Below are 10,961 nucleotides of genomic sequence, written 5' to 3'. Positions count from 1 at the left end.
ATTAATTGGCCCTTGGGTCTCGACTGGACGCGGTTTCGAAGGCGGATCGACCAATAAACGAAATTCGAGATAGTCGTGGTCTCGCGTGGAACACCTGCCGGCAATCCTGTCCACGCTCTCGCCGGGACAAAGAGAGCCACGACATTAGGAAACGTCTTCATTGGGAATTCAGCAAAGACTTCGAAGCGGTTTCTCACCGCCAAAAATTTGTTGAAAGTCTAGCGGAATCGAATCATCATTGAGGCTGCATCGAATGGAGTCGATCGTTGAGGCAGCGTTTTAAAAAACAGCTGTCTCGATTGACCTCGCTGTATTCGCAAACGAGCTCGTAATCGAGGTCGACGATGGTCGAGTTTTAGCGCGGTTTTCTTGGAAATTCAGAATGCTTTCGCGGGTAATCGGGACTCGTCTAATTCCGAGGCGTGGAAATATTTGTTCGTCCGCGATCGACGCGGCAATTAGATCGTCGATCGAATTGGCGAAGGACACGAATCCGTATTCGCGCGTTATCGTTCCAATCTAGACGCGTGTTCCTGGGATCATGGAAAGGTAAACACCTTGCAGCTTATTGACACAGATGCATCGGAATTGTCAGGCAACGTCGAAGGATATTCTCTTTGTAGATTAAACCAGACGCGCCACGAAAGCAGAAGTAACGCGACCAGAAAACGCATCTGCGAAAACGATCGATCGTTTTATTGGCTTACCATCGAGGCGGTAAAACGACGGTGTACCTACTATCGGAAGTATCGACGACGAAAATCTCGCTCGAACGAGCAAGCACGTTCTCCGGTAGAAGCGAGGGAAAAGGGAAGGGTTGTTTCAGCTGAAAAATCGACGTTAGAATCGATCCGTAAAGGGGACATTGGCAAGATCGTCGACGCGGTGTCGAGCGAAGAATCGACAGGACTATTCGATGCGCAACTAACTGTACATAAGTTCGGCTATGCACGGCTAAATGCCGCGGTAGGGTCTGAAGTGGAGCAAGGGGCAAGAAAAGACGGAAGGGTGCAAGCGACAGAGAGAAGAAGGAGTAAGAGAGCGCATACGAGACGAAACGAAAAGAGAAACAGAGACGGAGAAGGGGTTCGAAAGGAGAAGGAAGCAAAGAGAAGGGTGTGCAACGAAGAGTAGGGAGCAGAGGGTAAGGGAGGATGAAGAAGGAACGAAACGGAACGGAATGGAATGGAATGGAACGGAACGGAACAGAGAGAGGGTTAGGAAGGGTGCAAGTAGTGGCGAGTACCGAGGGAAGAGTACGCGAAAGGTAGTTGCGAGAAGAAGACGGAGGAAGCGAGTACGGATAGAGAGACGCGGGCCAGGGGTCGAGGTTCGGAGTGTGGGGTGACGAAGAGAGTAAAGAAGAGACGAAACGTGGCAGAACAAGAGGGCAAGCGAACGGTCGAGACTCGAGACGGGCAAGGGGAACGAACGAACGGAACGAACGAACGAACGGAACAAACGACGGACGAACGAACGAACGAACGAACGAACGAACGAACGAACGAACGAACGGACGAAGAGTTGCATGGACGTGGCACGGAGGGCAAGAGGAACAGAGAGGGACAAAAGTGAGGGTTGGGGGACCACTAGCGAGGAAGTGGTGGGGCCAAAGAATTGGCGAGGACCAGGCTGCTCGGAGCAGCAGCAGGAGGAGGAGAAGGAAGGTGGCGGTGGAGGAGGAGGGTAGTCGAGTGTACAGAGGGGTAGTGCGGGGCCAGAGAATGAGGCTAGGTGGGGGTTGCCGCCCCTCTCACGCGTTAACCCCGCCAACGTGTAGAGAATCGTGAAAGAGAAAAAGAGATAGACGTAGGAGAAAAGAGAAAAGAGAGAGAGAGAGACGGGGCCACTGCCCCTCTCCTCCTTACCGGAGGTTCCTATGAATTTTGCGACACTCAATAAAAAGTGGTTCCACGAGGTTAACATTTCGGTAACTATACCCTCGCCTACCCGGGGCGCGCACGCACGTATAGAACGACGAACGCGGATCGGGACGGACACGCGTAGATACACGGTTGCGGCGACGAGGACGAGGACGAGGACGAAGACGACGGCGACGACGATACGACGACGCGACGACGACTACGACGAGGGATCGCTTAAAGGCGCTCACGGACGCGTAGAGGAACTCACACACGCGTAGCGACGAAAATTCAGCCGTCTGTACGAGGGAATACAAGCGGGCCAGCTAAGCCGGTACATACGCGCGTTCAGAGAGAGAAACACGGTTGTGTGTAACAGCGAGGAGAGCGAGAGAGGGACAGGAAGAAGGAGGAGGAAGGAGAGAGAGAGAAAAAGTCCGAGGGACACACAGAGGAGCGCGCGGGCTCACGCATACATGCACGCGCATGCACGCATACCACGAGACCGCCGAAAAAACTGCACGGGAGAGGCGCAGCAACGGGCAAACCGAACCGCGCGCGAATCAAGTGCTTTGGCCAGTCGCGTTCCCAATCACTCTACGACTAGGTAGTCCCCCGGTGTGTCCCAAAGAAGCGGCAGGAAGCTGGTCCTTTGCTCGATGGTGTCGTCCCGCAAGATAATATTGGATACTTTACCGCGGGATCCTTCGTATAGAGATCCTACGCTACGTTCGCCGACTACGTTTTAACAGATCTCTTGCGAATTTCGATCGTCGCTCACGCGATCCTCACAATCAGTTTCGGAGTTCTCCGGATCACACGGGAGTGCGTTTGTTCCTCTTTTATTTCTTTGTTCCCGTTGCATCAGACACACGCACCCGTCGTCGCCGTCAACACGGAAGAAGAAAGACAAGCAACGAAACATAGTGATAACCACGCGTGCAAACGTATGGGAATCGTTGCGGCAACCGATTCACGGTGATCCAGTTGCATCGCGTCGTATCGCATCGCATCGCATCGCTCCGCGTTGCATTTTACGAAGATCGAGCAAAGAGAGAAGGGAAGATCCTTGGCAAAGGGATATTTGTCCTTCTTCGTGTACGCACGCTGTTGTTACGCTGCATTAACAACTACGACGATCGTTCCTTCACGGACACGCGTATCCTTCGTCCTTTTCGTCCTTCGAGGCGCGTGTGACAGCCGCGTGTACCGAGATACGCGATCCGGGCCCTTTCAACCAGACCTCTTCAAAATTGGTGAGCAACAGGACGAACAGTGAAAATCAACGATAAATAGGCTGTATAACAGGAAAAGAAAAAGAAAAGTGTGATCGTATTTTTTTTTTTTTTTTACGTCGTCGACTACGTAGGAAAGTTTGTCGCGTTTCTGGAGGATCGACGATAGTGGATTCGTGTCGATCGAACGGAGCGATCGTTTGGGCGCGTTCTTCGTCGAGTTCGCGAGAGGAAATCACGTTGTCAAGACGAGACTCGTTTGTCGTCGATACGTTGGTCGTGCATCGTGTTTCACGAGGATGGACCTACGAGTGTCCTCGAGATCCTGCGGAACGCACGAGACTGGCGTGGTTTAGGGAATCTCAAGCGGATCCAGATAGCTCCGGTGTGAATAATCGGGGGGCGAGGCGACAGTGGAGACGAAGACCAAGAGGAAGACGAAGTCGGGGACAGACAGAAATCGAGAGAGCCGGCTGAAAGAAGAGAAAAGAAGGCTTGCTCGTCGTCGCGATCGTCGCATCCGACAGTCAAACGGTGGGTTTAGCACCGACGACAAGGACACCGGGCAAAGGAGCCCCACACTTTACTTCGCACTCGACGATCAAGGTACGTCCACAGCTGAGAATGGTGGCCTTCGGCCGCCTGTCGGTTTCTAAAGCGAGAGACGACCGATAGAGAGTACGCGAACGCGCGCGCTTCAAACCGAGAAAGAAAGAGCGAATGGAGAAGGCGAGAACGCGAGAAAGCGAGACGATTAAACAGACATACTCGGACAGAGAAAGATAGAGAGTACGTGTGTATGTATGGACAGAAAGGTAACGACATATCGCATGTTCGTATGAGCGAGAGAAATGAAAAGAGTGTCTGTGAGTATATTGTATGCGTAGACGCGTGTCGCGTTGTGTGCTGCACCGTGCGTTTCTCGTGGTTGCACTCGTGGCTATACGCGTGTGCATATTTGCACGAACATACGTAGGAACGGGCCGCTCACAGCGACACGCGTTTGATGGTGTGAACCGGAGTAAAGAAGAGGTATCGTTAACGCGCACGATTTCGTCTGTGTTCACGGACACCGCGTCTACGAGCGGCTAGTTAACGCGTCGCGGTAGAGTAGGTAGAGGCGCGTAAAGACCGCGACCGTGAAAGGTAGCCACGCGGCGGGTACTCATACTCTGATACTGGTACTGGCTGGTGTGTTTGTCCGAGAAGGGATTGCCGTGACTAGACGACCGCTAGACGAACATATAATGCCAGACGTTAGAGGTTGCCTGGGAAATGACGTAATCCGTCTGCGAGTGCCCGATCCTTTTGTCGCGCGCGCTGCTCCAGGCCGCGTGTTACGAGTACCGTGTGTACGTACGTACGTACGTACGTACGTTAAGCTCGACCCTGCACCTCTCGGCTTCTCGTTCACTCTCGTTTTCTCCCGTGTTTTTTGCCCGGTTTTCCTAGTCGCTCCTGCGTACCGCGTCTTTTCTCTCTTTCTCTCTCTTGTTTCTACAACCCCTGCCCTCTCGTTCCTGCCGCTACTACTGCTGCTGCTGGTTGCTCGTTTTCCTTCCTCTCTTTTTCTCCGGCCGTTCATTCACGAAAAATTCCGCGTCTCCGTGAAACGACGACGCCCTCTGGCTGTGAGCGGGAACGGAAATGGGAACGGTGGAGCCGTGTCCGTTGCGACGAGATTCAATTAAAGTAGCTTCGTCGCAATCGCCATGGCGATGATTCTTTTATACTGCGCGCTACCAGCCGCTTGTTTTTATTCAGATGTATTAGGAAGAACAGATAAAAATAGCCCGTACCAGGAAATCGTTCGTTTTACGACAAGGTCACGCGCCTCCGATCTAGCGGCGCAATCGCGCGAAATTCGAATCTCGCGCCTTTTCCTCGATCCTTTCGAATCCTACCTTTCCGTAGAGGAAACCCTTTACGAAATTTCCTCTCACGATGCGTTGTTTTCGACCCTACGTCCGGACGCTTTACGAATTCTCTCTCCTCTCGCTCTTTTCCGCTCCCCTCACTCCCTTCCGTTCTCTCCGGGACGTGCAACGTATCGTGCAGATCCCCTATTTTTACGAGCGACGCGCGTTTGTTACACGATGCCGCTGCAAGTTGAAAACACCGACCGACTAGGTATAAATAGATCTCGCGATACAGAAGGTCCGGCGGGGAAAGAAGATGCAAAAGCGAGGGTGACGAGAGCGATGAGAAGGGGGAGGGAGAGAAATTGCAAGGGCGAGAGGAAAGGGAACGATATGGACGAAAGAAGAAAATCGGAGAGGAGGGGGTAGAAGCGGTAAAAAATAAAAATCGCACGTTCCCTGGTGCTCTCTCGATGTCTGTTTCGATGACGATGCGCTGGGCTTCTGAAAAAATTCGGCCGGAGCCGCTTGCACGCGTATATTATGCACGCGTCAGACGGTACTCGCTTGCCACGTCGCGGAATGGAGCGGAGCGGTGTCCCAATAAAAATTCCTCCGTACAAAGTCGATCCTTGAACGCGCGAGAGTTTGGAAGCGCGATCAAGGAGCCTTGAGGCTTCGACTCTCGCCTACGAGCTCGTCCAATCTGTCCTCGCAAGAAGGATACCCGTCTTTTCTTTTTCTTTTTCTTTTACATTTTCCTTTTCTTTTTCATTCTTTTTCCGTATACCGTTCTTTAGATCCGATCGATAGCACGCCGATTTTTACATCACCACCACCATCTCGCCGGTAATGCGCTGCGTTCACCTCTGGATCTTTCTCTGGAACCGGGTACTTTTGCTCGTCAACATATTTTCGAAACAGGTACGGATGTCGCTGCACGGGACTGTTTACGCGTTAGACTCTTAAAATACTTTCGGGATAGCGTGGCATTGTCTTCGAAGAAGAACGTGCGAAACGGAGTAAAGAAAGAACGGAGTCGTCGATGATCGCTATTGAGCCGTACTACCGAGAGCGGCTCTTAGAAAAGAGGGAAAAGACAAACCAGCTTTACTAGTCGCACCGTGCCGCTGTTTTGTCGACGTTCTCCTTGCATTCTGTCAGCCTTACGGCTTTTTTTATCCTCCACAATGACGCATAGATGCCCAGGTGCTCCTCTTGCCTTGCCTTACCTTGCCTTACCTTGCTTACTTACCTGCTTGCTTGCTTGCCTGAGTACATACACGCTCTTCGCCACGCACATACTCATTCGGCTATGTACAAACTGGCACGACGCAAAAGAGAAGCGGAGAAAGGACCCACGTTGTTACTGCCTTCTGTCGCGTCGACTCATCGACAAACCGCCTTTTTAACGACAGTAGTCGTTCGTTCCGTAAACGAGCATCGAATTTTCGCGGGAACAAGTGGCATTTTTAAGCAACGCGCCGTGGAAACGATAGTGGTTCGATGAGTCGGCAAAACGCTTAATTTACCATGAACCACTTCGAAACGTTTCGAAACAACCTTCCCCGCTTCGACGAGTTTATTTTCGCCGATCTAACGACACACTTTTGACGAATCGAATAATCTACTTGATGCCCACTTGGCGTGTTTGTAAAACAATAACGCATCGAGAAAGCAATCTGTCGTTGCAAAATGCCGCGCAACGTTTCTACTTGCACCCGCAATTTGCAATTGGCCTCGTTTTCGCTTCGCGCCAGGATAACGTCGCGTCGTTTCAAAGTAGAACCGGAGAACCGGTATTCGATCGGAGTTACCCGAGGCATCTGTTGCTTCAACGTCCCTTCTTTATTCCGTACTCGTGCATTCTACCGCGTTTTCAGATCCTCGACAGAGACAATAGTCGTCGTCGAACGTATTTAGTTCCCAATGAAATTATACAATGTCTTTGTCGATGTGTCCAGCCGATCTGCGACATTGACGCGATCTCGATTCTCCTTTAGCGTGCGCACCTGGAAAAGGGGTATACAGAGTCTCCTGCGATAACGGTTTGTTCTCCTTGAACGGCGGAGGGCAGTGCTTCTCGCACCCGTTATTTCTCCCTTTCTCTTCTCCGCTTCGCTCGTGTTTCCTCTCGCCTCGAGTTCCCGCGGAACTGTATATCGCCTGGACATCGTCGCGTGCATCGTCGTCTCCCTTCGTCGCCGCAACAATTCCGTTCCCTCTCGTCTCGTCTTTTAACGACGACGTCGACGACGCAATTCCCGACCTATATTGATGCGGTTAGCGATTCGAAATCGATCGTAATCGGAGAGTAAACAATCGTCGGATAAACGAAGAAAATGGAGGAAATGTTTTGTGATCGCGTTTCGCGACGATGTAACATCGACGATGAATTACAGCGAAAAAATAGCAAGCGTTACGTGTCGAAATATATTTACCAAGATAAGATAAATATTTAAATAATTGGTCGTACAAGGAAAACGAGCAAGATCGCGCGCAAAAGTCGCGTATAATCGGAGCAGTCGTGCACGCTGACGAAAACAACCGGGCTTGCTACAAGATCAACCCAGTTCGCAAGCGTTTTTTTTTTTTAAATAAAAGAAGGAAGGGGGGTCTAATTAAATTTAATGAGCGCCGCGGCTGCTCGTCGTCGCGAACCATTCTACGAGTCACGCTTCCCTCGAACCGCGGCTAGTCGAATTTTTCGCCTCGATAGTATTCGCACGCACACCGTTCTACGCGCAGGTATGCATGCACACAATTCGAATCGACCGATTAGATTAGACGCTTAGTAACTAGATTACGCGACGCGAGCGTTATCTGTGAAATTAGAACCCGGCTTGAATACGTTATTTAGGCGAACCGGATGCTAGAATAACCTTTGCGAGGATTTAACACTCGCTCTCTAGCCACGCGATTCACCGATAACTTTTATGTTAAGATTTATCGTATATTTGCGAATCCACGATACTCTTTCGTTCCTTTTTATTCTACTCGTTAGAACAAGATTTCTTTTCATCGTTTAACTCGCGAATAACGAATTTGTTCGTCGTGTCGATTGAAAATTTGCGATCGGAGCACGGTATCTTATCGCAGCTGCCAGATTCTGCTGCTAGGCAAATATGCATTTCGCGTGGCCGTTCATTGAAATTCATCACGAGTCTTTGCTGTCCACGGTCTCCTAGCACGTACGTTACAGAGAAACACTGGCCATTATGAGAAGCACTGGCGAGACGTTCGCGAATATACATGCATTTGAATGTACGCGTTGATCCGGCGACCGGCGTTGGCGAGAACGAACTTTATACCGTCGAAACGAACGATTAGGGAAGAAAGAACGGCTCGATTCTTCTTTGTGCAAGTACTTTTGCCAGTATGAAGAAAATTTAGAAAGTTTCTGGGATTTAAGAAGAGTCAAATATTAAGACCATGGCAAACCTTTGTAGATTCAAAAAGTAGATAGTGACAAAATCGTAGGTACGAAGAGGAGAACGTCACGGAAAAGTTTGACAAAGAAAAAGATCCGAGAAGTGCACTTCAAGGTTGATCTGCGGCCCCGCGAATCATTGCACGGCGAATTGTTCGTTGTACGTTTTCACTGGTCGAAATTCTTTCCGCGTAAAGGCGGCCGGATGTCGCATGGAATCCCAATTAATTAGCAACGCGTGCATATCATCAAGGTAACAGTATCCATCGCGTATTATAACTGACCGCCGCCGAATTAGAGGGAAACAATGGGCCCCGCCGTTTTTCGCACACCTTAAAATTCCGTTGCCACAGCTGATCATGACGAATCACGGTCCTGTTCCGCTTGCTCGGCAACCGAGTTACGTCGACGAGGATATACCAGAACTATAGAGAGAGTCGTTGGTTGCTTCTTTGTTTCGTCTCGTGCGTTACACGCACATGTGCACAAGCGAGCACCCACGACCGCGTCGATAAAAAAAAAAAATATCCGCTGTTGGCCCATCTACGACCGTCTGTGTTTCGCCAGTGCCGTTTAAAGATCGACCAGAGAAAAACTCTGACTCCCTTGTCCCTGTTGAGCGAGCGCCGATGGTCGACGCCTCGAAGAATAACGGTCCCGTCGAAGGTGCAAGAACGACTCGACCCGAAACTCCGCTTCTCTCATTCTCCTCCACTGGCTCCAAGTCGATGGTGTTTCTTCCGGGATTCCGTGGAAACCGATCTCGCGTTTTTGCGAATCACTCTAATCGAATTGGACTCGTCGATGAACGGTTTTGTTTTCTCTTTTTGTATTTTTTCTTTTTTTTTTGTTTCGTTCAGTTCGATTAACGAGCATCGCGATGCGCTGACGGATGCATCGCCGTCTACGTAGGCGTCTGCGGCCCAATTAAAAATACAGTCGATGACCTATTTTCAGTATTTTTAACCGGCGACAGAAATAATCGTCGTGGTGGATCATCGTGTCTCCTCGATTAATCGCGCGAACCACCGATGGAAAAGTGGGTCGCGCGAGATTCGGGGACACATTGCTTGTGTAAAGCAAGACAATTTAACAGCAAATTTCTACCAATTCACTAGCTATCCTTGGTTGGCTCGAGAATTTAATCGACAACTGGCCTGGTTCGATCTACCACAGCGTATTTTTGTCCGAGCGCTTTTAATCGACTATTTCTTTCTGTTCATTCTCTTTTGGTATTTTAATTACTCGATTATAGAACAAGAACAAATATACGCAACGGGACGCAGTCGTTTTAAATGTCTATTGTGCAAAAATCACGTTGAGATTGCTAGAGGAGAGTAGGTATGCACCGGTCGGACGCGGCGAAGCGGCAGTAGATCCAGACAGCCAGACGCAGTAATCAGACACGGCCGGCAGTAGTGCGAGCGCAGCGCTAGTTAACCGTAGTTGCAGTGGAACAGGACGGTATTGGAATAGACACGCACTAGGCCGCGGTGCAAGTAGAGTATGTCTATTACTAGGCAGACAGTGAAAGTCTCGCTAGGCCCTTTCGCGCGTTCGCCGTTTGCGCTATTCTTATCCGATCTTTCTCGTTTTTTTTTGTCAATTTCTCTATCATTTTCAATCGTATCATTCTTGTATTTAATTTTCAGTCATTCGATTCTTTGCGTCATTTGAAAGGAATGTAAAGTCTCTGTGTAATTTTGCTAATCTACTGGTACGTGGCTTGTAAGTTAGCGGACGTTGGTCGAGGATGAGTGCGAAACACGGCATCACAGGAAATTGACCCGAGCAATTCTCACCTGACGCGCGGGACGGTGGCATGGTCGGGTTCTCCTAACACATTCCCACGTTTCACGGTGTATCGGTCGGCCACGACTATACCGATGAAAAGAAATAATTGGTTGTTTGGCTGCCGGCGGATTAGCCCGTTTGAGGTCAATGGCCATCAAATGTTTGCGAATGCAATAGGAGGGAGGGAGGGAGGGAGGGAGGGAAAAGGAAAGGGTACCGGTTCGAACGAAACGCGCTGGTAAGAGACGAGGGATGAGGAACGAGGGAGGTGACGTCGAACCGTGAAAGAGGCGGAGGAGGAAGGGGGGCAGGAGAGAAAGGAAGAGGTGGAGAGAGAGGGCACGTACGATGCATCCACATAGAGAGACTACAGACCCCGCATATTCTTGCCCTCCTGTCTACCTACCTACCTATCTACCTAACCTCACCCCCCACGAAAAGCTCGCGTGTGTAGAGTGCATTTAGGACGCATGTACGGCCGTGCCTAAAGAGGATGATATTCTTTATCGCTGCAGTTTCTGTCTATTGGGACGAATTCATGCGGTGGTTGTGTTGGCGAGCGCGTTAACTGGCAGGTGGGCCGAGTTAATGAGCGGATCGGGGGTTCAAAACTGCCGAAAAGGACGCTTTTCGAGGCTTCTTCGTTGTGCCAGGCACCGTGAGCACGAGCAAACGATTTTTCCATTTTTTTTTTCCTTTTCTATTCGTTAATTGGACCAACCCGATATACTCGGGATAATTGATCATGGAATATCGAGATCTCTGTGTCTCCAGACTATGC

The 10,961-nt window shown here is 50.2% G+C and overlaps 1 protein-coding gene across 4 annotated transcripts in view; it reads left to right on the top strand.

Moving 5' to 3' along the window:
• The first annotated feature begins 1,691 nt into the window (after positions 1-1,691).
• The window catches only part of LOC117603369 (uncharacterized), a 34,467-nt gene continuing 25,197 nt past the window's right edge, over positions 1,692-10,961 (top strand). The window contains exon 1 of one of the 4 annotated variants that reach the window (XM_034322444.2): positions 1,692-3,703. The gene's annotated coding sequence lies outside the window, so the exon portion shown is untranslated. The remainder of the gene's footprint in view (positions 3,704-10,961) is intronic. The other 3 variants (XM_034322432.2, XM_034322446.2, XM_034322445.2) reach the window with 3 other exon arrangements.

Source organism: Osmia lignaria, chromosome 4, assembly GCF_051020975.1.
Source record: "Osmia lignaria lignaria isolate PbOS001 chromosome 4, iyOsmLign1, whole genome shotgun sequence".
Lineage (NCBI taxonomy): Eukaryota > Metazoa > Arthropoda > Insecta > Hymenoptera > Megachilidae > Osmia > Osmia lignaria.
Note: the sequence above shows the minus strand (reverse complement) of the source record. Positions and strands in the feature narration are given on the sequence as shown.